The sequence below is a fragment of the Orbicella franksi genome, chromosome 5 (assembly GCF_964199315.1).
Source record: "Orbicella franksi chromosome 5, jaOrbFran1.1, whole genome shotgun sequence".
NCBI lineage: Eukaryota > Metazoa > Cnidaria > Anthozoa > Scleractinia > Merulinidae > Orbicella > Orbicella franksi.
This window is the reverse complement of record NC_138149.1, coordinates 22506931-22527144: the sequence shown is the minus strand read 5'-3', so window position 1 is coordinate 22527144 and position 20214 is coordinate 22506931. Positions and strand designations below refer to the sequence as shown.

General features: G+C 37.0%; 1 protein-coding gene across 12 annotated transcripts in view; it reads right to left on the bottom strand.

The window, feature by feature from the left end:
• LOC145486842 (D(5)-like dopamine receptor) overlaps positions 1-20214 on the bottom strand; it is a 76460-nt gene that overhangs the window by 6855 nt on the left and 49391 nt on the right. For 9 of the 12 annotated variants that reach the window (XM_081465565.1, XM_081465561.1, XM_081465560.1 and 6 more), the window contains one exon: positions 712-18850. The gene's annotated coding sequence lies outside the window, so the exon portion shown is untranslated. The remainder of the gene's footprint in view (positions 1-711; positions 18851-20214) is intronic. The other 3 variants (XM_081465564.1, XM_081465563.1, XM_081465566.1) reach the window with 3 other exon arrangements.

The following is a 20214-nucleotide window of genomic DNA, read 5'->3' as shown; positions in this document are numbered from 1 at the left end:
GCGGATTAACATGTTTTTCAGCACGAGCCGGTTAAGCCAAAAATAGGAACAGTGCCCGCGTTTTTCATCAAGTAAACAGACGTTTCGTTTGAAAAAGTCTAATTCTACTGAATTCTAAAAGTAGTTAAGAATTATAGTGAAAAAAGGAAAAGGTCCATTGAATTGGTGTGAAATGCAGAGAGTGTTGCTAAGAGACCCAAAAGCCAATCAAGTTGCAACTTCTTGGTCAGCTTTGAAGGTTGATTATTCATCACTGGTTTCTTGACGCCCTTATCTTAACTTTTACTCTAATTTGGTGATAGACATTTGAATTTTCTCATATTTTACGTAGACGCCTGACCCTCCTTCGAAGGTGTTTTCTAATTTTGTTGGTTATCGATTAAAATTTAAGTCACTTTTGTTGCAGAAATCTGTCAGACCATCGTGATTGTTTCATTGAGTCTTTCGCAGCAGTTACAGTAAATAGACGGCGCGTTTCCGCTGATACAAAAGGTTTTCTGACTTTTCTAACCTTGCAAAAAATAGCCAAAGGTGTGAAAATCTGATCATTCCTGGTTCCTAGGAACAAATCTTGCCATATTTACCTTGTGGAATATTTTATCAGCCTCGCCAATCTTCCCAACCGCAGAATTTAGCCAAGGCTTTGAACTTTTTGAAAAATGATCATGTCAGCGCACAAAGGCGTAACAGAACGAATCTTAAAATATTTACCTTGTGGAATAGTTTACCAGTCTTGCTTATCTTCGTAACTGCGGCCCCGAATCTTCGCCGTCGGCGAAGAGTTATTTTTTCATAACACTAACAAGATATTGGACGTGACTCTGAATGCGACCCTGATGTGACTCTTTCAGCTGATAAGTATCTTTTGATTCATGTATCAGAATAAATGTATAAGTGTTCTCATTGTTTCTTCCGACTGACAGTTACATTAGCCAACTCATCAGCCTGCGGCTTAGCTTTATACAAAAGAATCCCATTCAAGAGATTTGCGTAGTTTAATGGCCGTGAAAGGATTTCCTGTTAGGTTGATATGATTTCTCCTTCTCATTTTGTCAAATCATACTTAGCGACCACGGCGGCGCTGCAAACGAAGTTAAATTACTCCAAGGATAATAAAGAAAACCACAGCAAAGCGAATGAGTCCTTATAATTTATGTTAGGGATGGCAAAAGGATATGAATCAATGAGCGGACTGCTTTGTCGGTCCTTACCGGATAACATTTTTAATTTCGCGTCGATAACATGGTTTTGTGCAAGCTTTGAAATTATAATATTCAATATGATTTAGAATAAAGACATCAACTGATAACCTAATGCATTTTTAGAATTCTCATTTTGCGGATTTTCAAGGAGTAAGTACCGTTAGAACGGACTTGTCGTACCTAAGCTGCTAAATCGTTCCTAATGCACTTTTAGAATTCTTATTTTTCGGGTTTTCAAGGATTAATGCCATTAGAAGACGCCTTTTCGTAGCTAAGCTGCTAAATCGTTGATAGCTCAAGAAGATTAGCTGCAGATTTTGTAGTGTTTCGATAATTTCCTTGTTTCGTTTCATCAAGGAACATAAAAAGAGACCTCGTTATAAATATAATGCAGCTGAGGGAAGCCCAGTGAATGCAATAAATACTGAATGGTAAACTAGTCGTTCTTTTTGAACGTACTCTTAAGAAGTTCCAACTTTATATACAAGATTGAAAAACTGACAGATTAAGAAAAAAGTAACAAAAGTTTCCACTTATTGAAAGCGAAGCTTGCAGTAAATGATGTATAGGGAGCTTTGAGAAAACCAAGACTGTATTCTGAACCTTACACCAGTCACCAAACAAAAGGTCATTTGAGCAGAACAAGAGCTATGCACGTGCGTTATAAACTTTGGAACATTTCTTGGCCATCCTCCGCGAATCAAAGAAGTGAAATGACCATTAACTACTTCGAATAATTTTTCGTATTTCCGTTTAGAAAATTGGACGCCTTTATTACTTGAGCTTGCGCAAGTTTTAAGACCGATACACGTACTGAACAGATCCATCTAGCTACGGAATTCCATGGTGTAGTCTGAGTTTATGATTTGCTATGGTCGTCCTTGGCGTCGCCGTCTCGCACAGCTCACGTGCTTAAGTTATTTTAACTACAAAGTGTGTTTACAGCATGAATACAGTCGTTATATCTAATTTGTTATTGCATCAAATGTCGTTTGGGCACTGCCTACACACGACCATAAAAACACTGCTGTTTTTTGTTACAATTTTGCATAAGTTTACAGCGTTTATTTGTTTGCCCCTTGTCTCAATAGTGACACTTTCTTTCTTTTTTTTTTTTTTGCTCTTTGATCTCCACTTCTTTCCGTGGGCGTGTATACTTTTAAGCATGTTCCGGAAAGGTATCATTTGAAAATAAAAACGGATAAAATCAAGAAGGCTGGTTATTAATGTTGATTTTTAGAGATTTCCTTGTATAATAAACCTGCAGGGATTGTGTCAATTTCAGCGAAACCTTCGTTGTCCTAGAGAGAAAATGTTTTCTTGCGAGTCATTTTTAAGTCATCCTTAGGAAGTGACAAGGATTGACGTGAAACGAAAAACACAATCCAAATTACACTACAAAACTCTTTTCAAAGGAATGAATAATTTTCCGTTTGGGCATTTCGAAGAAAAACTTTTCAGCGTATTTCTTACCAGCATTTGAGTTCTCTGTTCAGGCATTCTTGCCTCACTGAACAAGGAAAGTATCGCCGTGGGGTCTAGTTTCTTTTTACGTGAAAACTGAAAACCACTTTGATATCCGAACAATATCCTGTACACTACGTAACCAGCAGACGCCCCCACCCCGCGTCCGGTTTAAAACGGATTTACGTTGAAAGAAAAAAAACAACAACAACAACAACAAGAAAAAAAATCTATGTGCCCTCTGCCCTTTACCCCTTTTGCACCATTACTGGCAAGAAAACCTTCCTGAGAAAATAAATATATTGCCTTCTTGACTCACAATTTCATGCCCATTAGCTTTATGCAAAAATTTCCCCATACTGAAGGTTTAAAACTACTAAAAAAAAATGATAGCTTCAAAAACGTGATTGTACAACCGATCACTTTACTTTTAAACATTCATTTAGTCTCTTTCCTTTTCAAATGAATCCACATTCTTGTCAGCGAATTTCTTCTATTATTTTCTTGAGTGGTTTTCTTTTCTTTGTAGATGAAAGCGTCAGTGAATTCCAGGCGGGCAATATCACATCAATAACACACTCTCGCCGGGAACCAGTAAGTCGATACGACATTTGTCATTAGGCTAAAACAACTATGTGTTTTGTTTTCATCGTTCCCGGTGAATCATAACTAGCACCTTGTCCTGGCTATATTCTAAGTGAAAACCACAGCATTCCTCACAGATTTCAATGTACAAATTCTCCTTATCGACTTCCACATATTTCCTCTACTAGAGCTGAGAGAGTATATTCACGCATCGAGACAATTTCTCATTGGTGAACCGTTCTTTTGATCTCATAACTTAGACACCAAATTGTGGTTTTCAAGGAGAGTCCCGAACTTCTAACTGAACTTTGATTTATTTGTTCACTTAAATATCGCAAGAGTAATTTTCCTGTGCAATGTTCACTCCGGCTTCTTTACGCGAAATTAATTTATTCTCAGCCAAATAAAACGCCCCAGGGTCATTCCTTAATCCAGGGTGATTAATCCTTAACTATTCATTATCTCTTTGTAATAAATTCACAAGGGAAATTTAAGAAAATGAATGAATTGATCAATAAAACGCATTACTGAATACCAAATTTTTCCAGCAAGAACGAAACAAAATGTATAAAGCAGCTTCGAGGGTATGGATGTCGATTTTGGATTCTTATGTGGTGTGAACTTCAGAATTTGCCCTGTTATGTTGATTTGAGACCTTAACGATATTGGCTCAGCTGAGACCGGCGGAACATGCTGCATTCCTGACACTTTGATTTTATTGAACTCGACATCCAGGATTTGTGTTTGTTTTGAAGCAATTCGGTTTTAGGCTCCTTTTGTGAAGAAAATATTTTACCATTACTTTGCGTTCGACACATTGACGTAGAAATCTCTGCGGTTTGAGCATAGAAGAGGGACTGACTTATACGCAATTGTGTCGGCAACGGGTCTGATTATAGAGATATTATTCAACTGGGAACCTCGTTACATCTTCTACAATGCTGTTGACAAAATGTAATCTTGCAAAATTCACATGAAAAATAACAAGTGTTTTAAGCACATGCTTTAAATTACTCGCTAAACGGTAGACGGTCAAAGAAGACTGCACTGAATTCGCGCGGAGTAGTAAAACAAGCAAGCTCAAAATCAGTGTACAAAAACTGAAACGTTCTGCAAATTAACCATTAAGCATTAAGCAACCGTTTTGAAACATAAGGCACAAAAGTTCTAAGAATCATTCTGCAAACTAAGAAAGAAATTAAGCAAATAGGTGTCACTAGAAAATCCGAAGCTATCACATGACTATGACTTGCCTTAGTTCCAGGTTCTTTGGAATCCAAGACAAATATCTTCTCTGTTGCATTTGCTGAAAAAGTTGCTAACCGAGAACCTTGGTTCCTCGATTGTGTGCTTGCTTACATTGCTAAGGGCGTTATGCACCGTAAACATCTACTATCTTCGTCCCGGCGGTACTAAGTAAAATATCATGTTGACACTGTCTCTGGACAGAATCCATGTGATTTGCATACTCTTGTTGTTTAATATCGGGGTAGATTTTAATGACTGCGTTGAACTGACACACGGTTCAATATAACTTTGCTATTGTTGCTCTTTGTCTAGAGATAAAAGTAACCGATCTCGGACGTTTACGTCAATAGGAAAACATCTGTTAGTTTGCTTGGGCAATATATAATATGAAGTACCGGTATTCTAGGCATTTTAGGTCGGAGTTGTTTTATTAGCTTTAAGCTTGGATATTGTAGATTGACGTAGCTTTTTTGGCAGGCATAGTACATAAGATTCACTTTAAGAACAATTCCCTTTCGCTTAAATTTCACTAAGCAAGGGTCAAGTTAAGTTATGTATTTGGTTGGAAATGATGTAAAAAAGAGCAATTACCGATTTTTATTGAAATAGTTTTCATTAATCTGTTAGAGAACTACAGTACTTTATGCATGGCCATCAGGTTCATACATGTAGCATTCTAAATAGAAACTTGGTGATCACTCAGACACAATTTAGTGTCGCAATAAATCAGGATAAAGATTATATTTTGACGAACATTCCTATAATATCTTAAAATTTAAAAATAGCCCCCAAACACCTTTTCTTTCCTTTTCCGAGTTGAAGCGTAAAGAACTGACTTGGCTTTGACTCCTCTCCGACACCAAGCACAGTATTGACATCCATTACTGAACTGATAGAATTTTTGAAAGAAAATCTATTAGGATTGCTAGTTAAAAAGCACTTAAAACCTGAATTGAACTCAACTTAAAAACGAGCACTATCACGGCAATTTTGCTGCTTTGTCTTTTTAGGTCCAAACGGTGCTAAAACCATGACTAAGAACCTTACCTCGTACAAGAAATGCACATCAAACACCAACGTTACGCATTAGATGATGTTACTCGAATTGATCACTGGAGAGCAAGGGATGATTACTTACTAGTTGCTGGAAATTTTTTCAAGGCAAGAGTGCGCGGTATGAAATAGTCTGCCGGACTTTTCCATTTTGAAATCAAAACCACGACTATGCCTGACCCCTGATAAGACTGCTTCCATAATGTCTGCACTGGTATAGTTATTGCAGCAACCCTTACCTAACCCATGGTACCACTCCTTCGATATTTTCTACGTTGGTTCAGTTATCGAAACAAGACTAGACAATTACTATTAGGTCTCCATTAATGTGGCTAAATGCAGCTGCATTATTATTATTATTACAATTATTATCTTCGTAAGTCATACTCAAGATGCTGCCCCTTCAATACAATACCTGTGACTGCAAGACCTCAGTCACGATATACAGATAGTGTTAAATCCTTTTGTGATGTACAAAACTACCTTTTGAAACCAGGGAGAATTCCAAATCATAGTTTACTGAGGTAGAAAAACAACTAAAGTAGGTTTTTGCGAAACCCCCGAAAACAAAGGTAGTTGGAGAGAGATTGCACGGGGTCACGAACCGGCGTCGAACGAAGAAAATGGACGTTAAATGTTAAATATAGGCCATTCCGTGACATGAAGTTGTTACACCCAAGGGGCGAAATATAATTAAATGATTAACGCAACTGAATATACAGCTCCTGATAACTAATTCATATGACTATGAAAAGTCTTATCTTTTTGCATAGTTTTCCATCCTTGTATAATCGAACTATTTGTCGAAGCACTAGACCATCAACCACAATCAAGTCTTCATGACCCTTCGCCCCGAATTAATAAATCTTCTTAATAATTGATTTATAAATACCTTTTTGTTGATCCCATCACAATTGATTTTTTTCACGAGTGCAAGCTACATGGTCATGCAAATTCTTTTAGATCATCTTTGGTCCTTTCATAATAACTATGGTCCTTTCAAGTGCATGAAGAACTGGAAAACGTCTTTGGAGAACTTATAGAAGAACGAAGATCGTAACGATTCCAGTATATAAAAACATAAATAGGGCAAAATTTTATGTTCTTCTCCCTCGAGTTTCACTAATAAAAAGATGGATAAAAAGTATTGAGACATTTTTGTGCAATTTAGACATAGGAACTTAGATTCTATGCTGAAGGAACTTTGTTGTCAGTCTCTTTTTTTTCAGGCGATAGTCACGCTATTTATACCATAGTGGTTATAAACATAATATCAAGCACTGTCTCTCGGTATCAGCGCACCTTCATATTTGACCTATGTTGTCGTGTGATATCAATTATGCAAATACGTTACTCAAGAAAAACATCAACAAAACCTGTCGCCTTAGAGAATGAGTGCATTTGTGTCTTCAGTCATTAGAGGTAAAAAGGTGGTACGAAGAATCCTAAGAAGTTTTTCTAAAATCCAAAATTTGGACAAGAATTCTCGAAATATAGTCGGAACCATTTCATCAAAACAACTCTTCAAACTCATTTACCGTGACCAAAATTGTCGAGTCTCCTTTACGAGAAATGATTCAGCGATTTTCAACCGCCCACATTTAAGTGTTATTAACTTTCTTGAAGGATTGTTTTGAGGCTTGAATGACCCATTATTTTTGTCATGTCGAAGGAAAACCGCCAAGTGGATGCACTTATAACGAAGTCCAACAAAACATCCTAATGAAAGCGCGTGGTACTCTTAAGCATAACCGATGAATATCACGATGCTTCGCTTGAATTGCCCGTCAAGAAAGCTGCTTATTCCATTCATACGCCTAGTTCTTTCAGAAAAAAACTGAATTAAACTGCCTGAACACTCCATTTACTCAAAAGAATAAATAGCATTCAAAGATTTCTTGCAAAATCTACGTATCGTATTTTTTAAGGGAAGGTACAAACTAGAAAACGCGCCTTTCTGTGAATAGTCTTGTTTGTCACAATCTCGACTTTCCATAACTTTAATAACTTGTACATGTTGAATTCTTAATAACGATAAATAAATTTTCGTGGTGTTATTGATAATTTTAGTCATGGTTGAGTTCTAACACGAACACGATTTTACATAATAACACAGACAAATTCCTGTTATCACTGGTGGCTCTTTGTTTCCATATGTTGTGTCGAGTTCCAGCCTTTTGTCCGAACAACTCCTACACGGAAGAGTTTCGAACGCATAAAATGACCCTACCGTAGGGAGCATTACTAAGCACAATTTGAAATGAACGAGGCGATTAGCGGTTGTTTTTAGATGACATATAACCCGGCTGCTACAGTTGGTATTGGTCCTTTTCCGCTTCGGTTCCTTCGCCGCTCTTAGCTACTTGTAACTCTCGAGACAACAGCCAAAAGTCGTGAAAGATGCCGACCTTTCATGGTATGAATTTCTTTTCGAAAGATACTTGAAAGAGACTTCACTTAAGTCACACTTTACAGGCACTCCATTGTAAACCTACACTTCTTGCAATGACCGCGGTTTACTTGGTTCCCAGAGACAAAACATTTGATGAATTCTATCCTTACTGATATTGCAGAGTCCTATTAGGCACCAGAGCAGCCGTCTCATTAGCAAAGTTCAACTTCTAATACCGATAACACCTGTGATGTCTTTCTTAGTGGGAGTTTTCTGTACATGCGAGAGTCTTCATTGACAAAAGCAAGCTTGCATGATACACGAATACATGCATATAGAAACAACAATACGAATTTACCATTTGACTCATTCAGCGAATTAGGAAGTGTTTCGATCGACGTTGAATGCGAAGGTTTCGAGTAATTTTATGATCATCGGGAAGAGAACAGTACAATTTGTATCAGTCTCTTTTGCTATAAGACATGCACCTTGAAATTTTAAACTACAGTACATTCAAAATCCCTATAGCTTAACTATAACATATATATGATCTTTCATATATTCACTATTATACTATAACGTATTTATAACCTATTCTACAACTTAGAATATATATGTACTCTTGAACTTCTTAGGAAACTTCATAATATTTGCATACTTAATCCAAAAAGCTCTGAAATCGCCAAGCAAATTAAAGGGTATTAAAGCCACCAAGGCGTATGACAGAAAACTCAGGAGGGTTTCTATTCTAGAAGGAGTGAATATTAAAACGTGGAATAATTTCGCTTGTTTATAAACACGATACGTTTAAGCAGATTTAATCGCGCCATCTTTAGAGGAGTTTTCATGCAGTCATTAATGTTTTTTTGGTGCAACGATGTAAATCGCGATTGTAGTCTACTATTGACTTTATTAACTAAAAGGGAGGTTAAAATATTAAATTTAAATACAACATGTTGCCACTTTGATGGATTGCTTCGCAATTAAAAAGCAATGACGAAAAATTAATTAGGATAACTATGTTATGCGTAAATGTTGGCTTGCGCGGCTCTTACTACAAATGTTTGAGACTCTTCGTTAATCAAGCCATATTCATTTCTCTGTTGTGAAGATGAGGGGAAATAGTGTGGCGACCAAGGATGTTTGAGTTCGTGATCTAACTGTTCTTTGTATTTCTGTTACGATTTCATGAAGAACTGCATGTATAAAGATTTGTTTTTAATCTGATAACCATGCTGTTGGAAATAATGTCTAGGCTATCTTGCGATGAGCACTGCTAAAAGCTACGAATCAGCAGAACGTTTAGTTCAGTAAGTATATGCTGTTGTGCTGTTTAAGAAAGCGATATTTAAAGAAAATATCACTGAAACTTATGGACCGTCGTTTATAGGATCTTGTGAGTCAATAATGTACATATAGACCTGATGTCTTCACCCATTGATAATCGAAATTGTAAAATACACGATGTATATACGTCATAAAAAGATGCCAGATCTTCTATTATACTTTTTGTAGTTCTGTAAAGGATAAACGTGAAATAACCATTTTATTTGCAAATGAAATAAATTGCTTCGAGAGCTGTTTCTGCTGATAACAGTTAAGCCAAGGTTACAGAACAAGAGGGTTAGAAACTGTTAATATGTTGTCATCTAAATTATTTGTTCATGGCCTTAGCATTGGGGGGCCTTGAAAATTCGATATTTTTATTAAGTCGCCGTGATAAAGTTATTAGCTTTCCTAAACCTTTCTGTAAGTAAAGCGTGTTTAATTGGAAATAGGAAAACCAATTTAGAGAAAATTAACTTAATTAAACTAAAGATGAGTGAAAACAGGTTAGCAAAACCTTGCAACACTTTTCATCTGTGTTTTACCAAACAACTTCAAATTATGTATCCACTGATGTTAATAATAAAGAGCTACTATAAGTGAACCGCTGTCGGAATGAGGTATAGCTAAAGTTGACCTTGGCGTTTTCAATTTTCTATGTTTGATTTGCCTGTTTCGTTTTGTGAACGAAATTGCGTATTTAAGACCGCAAAGACAGTGAAAATTTGAATCGATTTTAAATAGCTGTAGTGTTGTCCGGCTTTTGTGGTAGACAATGAAATAACCTGGTTATTGACCGGTATATATCGATGGATGCCCGTACAATCAAGCGCCGGAACATGTACAAAGCAATGCTCTCGTGGTCAATACGTAATGAATAATTGAATTTTCGCAAGCGTGATTCAATTTGAGAACTGAGGAAACACCAAATTATGATACATACGTTTGGAATTTCGGCCTCTTTCGATGGCGCTGTTATAGTTGGTCGACGGCCGGAAAGTTTGTCCGACTCCAAAACAAACAAAACAGTCCAAGTGGAGCAGTCATTTAAGGAATCCCTATATATGGTAAACGACCTCGTTGAAATTGCTTTTCATCGACAGACGGACTCGCTCAGATGATTATAAATTGTTCGCCTGTTCTTTTAACTCGCCACTGTGTCTACGAATTTGTTTGTTTTATTATTGGTGCTTAACTCGTTAACAATAAGCTCGGCTGAGCGTAAACTCCGCTTTGGCAAGCTGCTCATTTATTAGCCCTCTAAATTGTCCCTTAATCGCTTTAATGGTTGGCTGTTTTAATCACGCCGAAATCTACTGTGTTTTTCCATGCAAATTGTACTATGAGCAAGGTAAAGAGGCGATTAAGCAGAGGGGCTGCTTCTCCGGAAATATTTATTTGAGAGAGCTTTAGACTTGTATTGAAAATGCAAACGAGCAATTAGTATTTTCAGATTTTTCATGAAGTTCAAATGAATTTTAGTTTCCACTCCATTACACCGGAAAGTTTGGTGAAGCTGGCGCGCTGTTTGGCTTTTTACTTGTTTCGGTTTCGATCAATTCTTCGCTGAATCAATTCATAAAGTTTCGCGAGACACTTTGCAGCACAGATACTTTCGTTAATACTAAATTAAGTAAAATAAAACGATGTTTACCACCTTCTTCGTGTTATGCTCCGATAAACAATTATTTGCCACGGAGTTTTTTTTTGTGGTCTTGTCGCTTTTTGCGAATGATTCAAGCCACAAAGACTTACATACTGCACAGCCATTTAAAATGCGTGTGTTTAAAGCATTCTCATATTGACTTCTAATTACTTCTGTGCATTTCGAACATATATAGCACAATACCCAGAACTTGCTGTGAGTTATTGGCTAACAAAGAGCGGATTAACATAACAACCTACCTGGCAAAGTCTTTCGCTCGTTTCTTTTCTTTCTCTTTTCGCAAAGCAAACGAGTTACTCAAGCTGTTCTTGTGGTTATCGAACAAACAGTTCTCCTACCTCGGCAAACCGTGTTCAATTTCTAATCAAAGATTTCAGATGACTCTTAACACGAAACTTTAATAGCGAGATTCATTACGCCTAAGCAGATGTCGTTGTTCCTATAAACGGATGTTTGAAAGAGTTTCAAAGCCTTCGGGCTATGTGTTGATTAGTCCCCCGCGAATCGAGAGGTCGCTAATTGCAGCAATCTGATTGGCCAGCACTTAGCCTCAGCGAGTCCTTTGCAGAAGCGAAAACACTCGCATTTTCATTGTTGAAAACCAGCGATCTGGAAATCACGTTTTAACAGTCCTAGCTCATATCATGTTTAATCCATAGCCATCTTATTCTGAACAACGTGACAACAGCGCAGAAAAGCTTTTGCTGACACTCATGTCTCATTGTCGAGTGGAGACGTCGCTGGAAACTTGCTCTTCTAATTATGATAATCAAGTAAAAATGACCACGTGACCGAAATGCGTGTGATCATACGATGTCAAGCAAAGCTTGTTGATTTGATTTTGCTTTTGTTGAAAATTCTTGCTTTCTGCAAGTTTCTAAGAAAGAATTTAAGTATCTTCTGCGGCTTGTAAAACAAGGCCTCAAACGTAGCTGACAACTTATATGAGGAGTTTACTCTTTCTATTTAAGATTTTCGATCCTGGCTTACTGACTGTGATGAGTTTAAAGAAATCATTTTTCTCAGTTAACAATAGGTCACTTTCGATATATTAAAATTTAGCTTGATAGTGAGGCCTAGAGCACACAAACAAAAGAAATGAATAAACATGTCATTCAATTTCCTTTGTTTGTGTCCTCTGAGCCTCGCTGTCAAGCTGTATTTTAATATATCGAGGGTGGTCTATTGAGATACAAGACCCTTTAGCGTTTCTGAACCGTGGACGAATCATGACTTTGCACTTACAAAAGGTCTTTGTCATTTAATTTACTTATCGCACGTGTTGTATTGAAGAAGAGTTTACAATAAATCAGCATGCCTACTCTATTCAGTTCACTCAGGCGAACTAACTCTTTTCCATTAACTTGAGTTTTGATTTGCAAGACTTTAAATTTCCAACTGCTATTTATTTTCTACATAATAAAGGATGGTAACTGTGTTCATTAAGTCAGTATAAAATGATATTGAAATGCTGCCCCTCCTTCATTTCTGCCATAGTATAAAACAATTAAGTGGCTAAGAGACACAAGAATAGCAGACACCTGAAAGCTTAATTTGTACGTTCCATAATATGCTGGTTCGACTGCAAATATATCACGTGAGCAAGAATATCACTAGTTTTTCATCTTTACACCTTTAAAACTTCTTTTCTTATTCAAGGTAAAATTTGGCTACAGTTCGATCAGTAATGCAATACACCATTGAAGCGCTAATGATCAAGGAATTACACCAACAATTGATTGATTCATTGAAGCCCTAACAGTGCTTTTCATCGGGCAAAGAAACTTTGGCAGGGAATTTATATTTTTCAGGTTTTTGTTTGACGGTACTGGAATAACCACAGTATTCTATTACTCATGTTCAGAGGATTAACATCTTCAGCCCGAAGCCGATATAGAAATTCTCCTGACCTGGTCCTCATATTTTTTCTTGTTCTAGTTGAGAGAATATGATGGTATATCTAGACAATTTTCTTTGAATGATCAATTCTTTTCTTAAACTCATGACAAGTATGCCTTATTCTGTGCTTACATCTTTGGGAGAAGATAGATGCCAGTTGCTCTAGCCGCCTTTGGTATTAGTCAAAGGAGACCTGTGATTTAAGGCATGTAGATTTGTATCTGATATTGACCATGCGCAGTGCGACACATCCTAATCGCATACTTCATATTGGACTTCATTAAAGGTCGCAGGCATTTGACATGAAATCCTATCTTATGTGTACAGGTCACCGGCAGTGCGTGAGCTGAGCGGTAATTGACAAACATCCCTACTGAGGAGGGGTAGGTGGCATTCTCGTTCTCAGCAGTCACAATCAAAGAAATCTGCATTTTTATATCCCCCCACCCCCACAAATCATTGTCTTTGAATGTGAGAAAGGCATTGCCGCTTTCGTGACGTGCAACTGAACAAAGTTCCCTTCGCACGGTGGAAAACAGTGGAACGACAGTTTTTACTAAACCGATAAGAAACTTGAAACTTAGAAAAAGATATAGTCAAGACTGGGAAGACTGACATTGATAAGCAACAACTAACTTGAACGATAGCTACCATGCCACTGGAACGGGTAAACAGAATTTTCAAATTGAGCGTGATTTATAAGCGTCCCAACCCTTTTCGAATGTAGTTAGAAGTTAGTTTTGGAGGATTAAGACAAGGGAACGTGTTTGTTTGACCATGCATGATGATAAAGGCAAATTCAGTTAATCAAAGACATGGATAACAAAGAACGTACGATAAATATGTCAAAAGTCGCAAATGATCCTTTATCCCCCCTCCCTCCGACCTCTAAATAGTTTCAGTTTCCAAATTATTTTCAAATTATCACCTTACTCATGCCATAAATCAACGATCACTTCTTCCCCCTCGCACCCACCTCTGTGCCTAAATATATCTCTTGAAACGTCAGGAGCGAAAAGAGGCCGTTATTTTTTCATCCTTTCTCAACTCAGTGTTCGTTTGTGCCGGTTCATTTAAAAAAGCAAGTATCTTTTTACTAATTACGCGAGATGAGAACGAAAAACGTTCGCGTGCTAAGGAGTAAATTAATTAGATCAGCGTCACGTTTTGTCACGCGATCGTAACAGTGTCGTGCAGTCATCTTTGTGTAAAAATTGCTTGACTGAATGAAGGATATTAAACATCTGTTAAACACTTGAACTGTACTAAATGTAGTAGAAAACGTTATTGTAATTTGCAAAATGACGATAAAGGTCTATTGCCTTTGCTATTCTGGATTCAAACGTGTCCACTATAGAAAATGAAATATAGGAAAAAAATATTCTGAAGAACTTTTAAGTGTCTGTGAACAGTCTTTGTTCTTATTTCCGGTTTACAGGTAAAACGCACCGCGTACCGACAGCAAGAGGTAAATAGTCAATTGAAGTAGAAATTATCCTTCTCTATAGATGTGTGTGGTATGTTGGTTATAGCCACAATGAAAAAAAAACGCAAATCAATTTCGTTGAAACCTCTCTTTTAAAGTGCAGGTTTAAATTAAGAATAGGGAAATATTGATAAAATTAGATTCGAATATCAACATCGTATATGAGGTATTGCATGAAAGGAAAAGTTATAATGAAAACTCGATTTCTGCTAGGAGAAAATTTACTTATTGACTTTGGCATTTATTTTTACTGGTGGAACAGTACTTGCAAAGTAAACTGAGCTTCCCAGAATTTGATAAAAAGGATTGAGCTTAAAATGTCAATTAAATTATGTGTAAACAATGTTAATAACATCCGTAGTTCCAAATGCCATGGAGCTGTTAGAAGCAACCTAAATACAATTTTAACTCTACTTTAGCCTGAAGCGTTTTTGTTTAGAATCATGGCCATTAATGTAGCACAGCAGAATAATGGCTAAATTAAACTGGAGTAAGGAAACAACTTACCGAAAATTCATGTATTGTGGTGCCGTCTAATATTTTTTTAAAAGTAGATGCCCTTTACCACAGCTTATAGTCAAGCCGACAAACTATTACTCCACTGTTTGTTCTCGTGCGAGCGATGATTTGATCGAAACTGGCATAATCGCCAAATCTCAAAATCCTTAATCTTTTGAGATCATGTCAAAGTACCGAAAGTCTTTTTTTATCTCATTTTACGTGCGTCACTTGAATAGGCGACGATCGTTTCCGTCGCCCTTGTGACGTCACTCTCTCGTCACGCATGGACAGGTGGGCTCCATTAAGTGGCTTTATATCGTGTTTTTTTAAAGAATTATTCTTCGAGTGTCGAGCAAACTTAACTCGCTTTTGGTTTAATATTCTTTCGTATGAAGCGCAATCCGGAAAATGTAAGTCTTGAGCGGATTTGTTTTCTCTTCAATACTTGTATTAACGTGGTTTCAGCTTGTAATAACATCACAATAAGAGATTGTAAAAGAAAAAAGATTCACGAATCTCACATCACGTAGTAACATCATATAAGCGATCGAGTCACGATTTTTTTTTCAAAACTAACTTTTTGATTCAGAAGCAAAGCAGATTGCTTGCTTCAATATCAGAAATGTTAACGACAAACGAGGTGTTCCTAGGACTTTAAATAGAGCAAAATCGGTCAATGGTTAAGTTTGATTCTAACTGTGTGCTTATGTAATGTGATTTTTTTCTTAATGAACATTCCGTGACCAAATTGGTTTCCTCCTGTGGTATCTGCGGAACATTTCCATTCTTCACAGCATGGCTTCTGATAGTATGTTTGTATGTTTTATCGATTAATCCTTTCACTACGGCCTAGGAACAATGCGTAAATCACGTAGTTGTAGATGAAAGTTAGTTTAAAAAACGTCGTAATCGTAGGGTGTACGAGTCTTTTCTGGAATCGGAAGTGGGATTAAAAATTATTTCGTAACAACAGCTTTTCTCATACACCACCAAAACGTACTGTGGTTTCTTCGGTTTTTCCACCCATAGTTGTCAAAATTCACAATTTGAGTAGTATCAGTCTTGAAATATATCATCAGAATGAAAGTCAAATATTTGCTGTTTTGACTCTCATAGTATAAGCGTTATAGAGACAAAGGTGTTCTAATCAATGAAAAGGGGTATTGAACGAGAACAAAAAAGGAAGAAAAGCTTTAGGTCACATTTCCTCTTGTACTGGAAGAATTAGAAATGGCTTAGCATGAGTAATCTTACCTGCGTGTAGCCATGTTATAAATATTTACCGTAGATTATGAAGCTAAAAATATATCAGTGTTGTTTGGGTACGGAAAAAGCTTAATATTTTGGAATAATTCAGAAATTACGAAAGATAACGAATGCAAAAGACTCATGCGAGGGAGTGTTCTTTAAGGAAACGTTGGCCACAGTCCTCCCTCCAGCAGACGCAATTTTACCACTGTTCATGCATCAGGTCACCACCATTTCACATGAACACGTGTTTTCCAGATGTGGTTTAGCTTTACGGAAAACATGCGGTAAATCAGTGATAAATCTGTTATTTCGATATTGATTGTGTTGTGGTCTTCCGGCAGATTTGCTGAAGTTGTTTTGAATTTTTGAATATTCGGAAAGTTCAGCGCTGCATACTGTCAAAAGTCACGTTTCAACGGTTTTTTTTCTTTTGAGAGACCAGTATCATCGCGAGGACTGGGGTCGAAAATTGTCATTTCTGTTTACAATGAGGAAATTCCAATGGACGAACGCCTAAATATCAACAACCTTGCTAAGTCTGTAAATGTTTGGAAGTAAAACTACTTTACTAGACGTTTTTGAAATACATTGCAATCATGGAAAAGGTGGGTTTGTATAGATTCTGCGATAAAATTGAAAGGGCATGCATGCCTGACTTTTCGTTGCCTTTGCATCTAAAAATGCGTAAAACAAGCTGAAATGTGGCTGGACGACTGCTAAACGTATCGCTAAGCGGTGTTTTATTTAAATGGTTCAGTGAGAGTATTTATCTCGTCGAGTCGCAGTGGCCAATGTATCGTCAAGCAGATAGGAGACGGGAATGGAAATATCATGTATTAGTATCACCCAACTAGTGGACTAATGCAAATCCTGCATTTTGATTGGCTACGCTACTAGGGGACTATTAGTAATAGTCATCGAGTAGCGAAATTGGCGCCATCGAGCGTGACGCTTTCCTTCGTTTTATTCCCAAATAAATATTTCTTCAACTTGCATTTGCTAATTTTATTATTGCCTTTTCTGTCCGACCAGTTGGGTGATACTAAAACAATTAGACCCTTCGCCCTCAAGGGCCACGGGTCAATAGTCCATTCGGCTTCGCCTCATGGGCTATTGACCCGTAGCCCGCAAGGGCTACGGGTCTAATTGTTAATTATCATATGATAATGCTCTAAACCATAGGTTCACAAGCTATTCTTTTGCCTCCCTTCAAAATGCCCTAGCTAAACTGAATGCTTCATTTTCACCATCTTCATTTTCCTGTACGCATGTTATTCTCTTACTCCTTCATGTTTGTATTCTTAGCTCATACGTTATTTATTGTGGTAGGTCCGCTTCAGCCCTTTGGCTGGCTGGCTTTGGCTGCCTTAATTCAAACCTACTTCATCAAATAAAGTATGTATGTTTGTATGTATTAAAATCCTCGGCCTTCCAAAAAGTTCATTTAAAATGCTGGAATAATGTCCAAGGTAGACAAGCTTATTTTTATCCATTCTAACATTTTCAACAGACTGTTGGCTCTGACAACAACATATGAGTTCTATACACAGTGTTGGTCAACTGACAATAAAGGTGCACACTGCACTTTAACTTCTTACAAGACAGACTTGGCTGTCCAAAACCAACGATCTTCACTCGGCCATAAGACCTTAGCTTAATTGTATTTAAGTTTTCTTTTGCGCATAAAAATATTTTTATTTTGAAGACTAACATTATAATTGCGTTATAGTAGTCAGTCAAACCTGTCAGGTTCCCTTATTGGATTTTTGTGGTATTTGTCTTTATGCGTTCTTAAACTGAGGGAAAATATTCGAGTGAATTGCCGGCCAATTACAGCTGTTTGCTTACAGTTATCGAACATCCTAGCTGCTCGTGATATTAACCAATCAGATTTGAGAATTATGTTACTAACATCCTTAATGAAATTTTAACGGTCGTGAAAAAAGACGTGTAACTATGTAAATAGTAGATCGGCCGAAATTGATCCGCCCGGCCGTTTTCGCACTTTTTTTTATTTGTATGTTCTTAAAGAAATCACTGACTAGCAATCACTTTGACTAGCAATATCGTCTTTTACCGTCATTATCTCGAGCTCGTAAATTAAAGGCGTCAAAGATTTAATTAAACCTTTAATTTCAATAACAAGATCTTAAAAGTGTAAGAATTTTCTATGGTGATTAATGCGTTTTTGAGTACCGGAGTTGTATTGTGAATTTCAATTTATAGATTGCATATTGAATCTAATCATCAACTTTATACTTTTTTCGCGTAATTTATTGCAGTTTGTTATGATCATGGTGAAACCTCGAATTGCCATACTTTAGGATCATGTTGCTTTACGCAGTCTAAAAAACTACCCTGCGAAATCACCTTGCCTTAGCTTATTGTTTGTCCTAGCATAATCTCACTGAATAAAAGCAATGAATTATTTTACTTAAAGTATGGCGATAGCAGGCGAATTTCCGATTTATATCCTTTACAGTAAATAGATTTCAGACCGAATAATGTTGGTTGCTGCGAGCACTGTTTTAACTGGCGTATTGGTCTGCTATTCTGCTAAATATATTGATGCACAGTTAGAATCAGTTTTCGTTGCCTGTTGCTATCCCTGGCAAGGATTTCACGTTTTCAAATTGTTTATTTTGGGTAGAGACTTGTAATAAAGCAAATAAAAAGCAAAAGACGATACCTGTCTGAAGAATCCTGTCTTGTGTTATTCAGTGATGATGCTCGGGTAAATTTTATCATGAACAGCTCACAACAACTTGAAGCCGATGCTGAAATGGGAAAAAAATAGCTGCTTATGTCGACTGAGAGTGGTTGTCCATTTGAACGTCTTAATGGCACGTAGCCTCATTAATAACAGGGATTCCTATGGAAATATTATAGTTTTCCAAAACCATCCATATACTATACGTATTAATGACTATTTAAATGTCAATGGTTGCCGAAAATAATGGAAACAGTAGAATTGATTCTAAACAAAGAGACAATTACTTGTTTTAGTAAGAACACTGTTTTGCCGCGCAATGAAACACTTTAAGGACAATTTCAATGCATGATTGTAGTTTGCTAACAAGACATACGTTGATCCTGTAATATATAACGTATTGATGAGACTCCGCTTTTTATTCAGTTTCAAAAAGTCCTCATACGTACATACGTGCATAGTGTAATTGCACGTTTGCTAACTACGCGAAGGCGTTACATCCTAAAACACATTGACTTATTCTGTTTTTAGACTCTGCCATATATCAACAAAAGGGTTTTTTTAAACGTTCATTAACATATTATGGCAGAAGACTGGAAGCCAGATAGCAATCGATTAAAAAAAGTTTTGTAAAATGTAACTACCGTTTGTGCATAAAAGTAACAAAACAATATCAAGGCACATTATCTCCTGTTTGTTAATGACGTTAGCTACTTATTATATCTCTCAGTTAGTACGCGCGCTGTGATTGGTCAATTTAGCGGGCCGTATTCTCCTGTACGGCCCGCTAAAATTTAAAGTTGGTTTTATTGCCAAACTGTTTCGTTATTTGATCGCCAAGTGTTATTAACTTTTATAGCAAGTGAAATTTAAAACCTTTCTTATACTCTAAATTGTGTAATAAAGCTTGCTAAAGACTTAAAAACAATTTCAAACTGACTCGTTTTGCTTTCGAGGTGCGTCAGGAATTTGAAGCCTTTCCGAGTCCGCGTGAATAGAAATCGTTTCCGAGCCCGTCAGGCACACAGTAGAGATATAATAAATATCTTACTAACCTCGTCTTCTCGGTCCGTACTGTAAGTTACGGATCCTCGTTTTTCCCATTCGATTCATGGCCCGCGCACTTGGGCCATAAATCGAAGGGGAAAAAAACTCGGTCCGTAACTTACAGTACGGACCCAGAAGACGAGGTTAGTAAGAGGCATTTATTGCCATGAAAGAAGACCTCTAAGGAGAAAAAAAAATTGACAGTAGCTTAAGCTTTCAGGCTGGTCGCTAACATGTGCAAACAACAGTCGAGACATGTACCATTCGAAAAAAAAATAACGAACAGAAAAAAGTCCAAATAATGCAAGCTTTCTCCTATATATTATGAAATGACGAACTCTACCTAAGGCTACTGCTTCAACATCTATTTGTCTAACGGCAAAA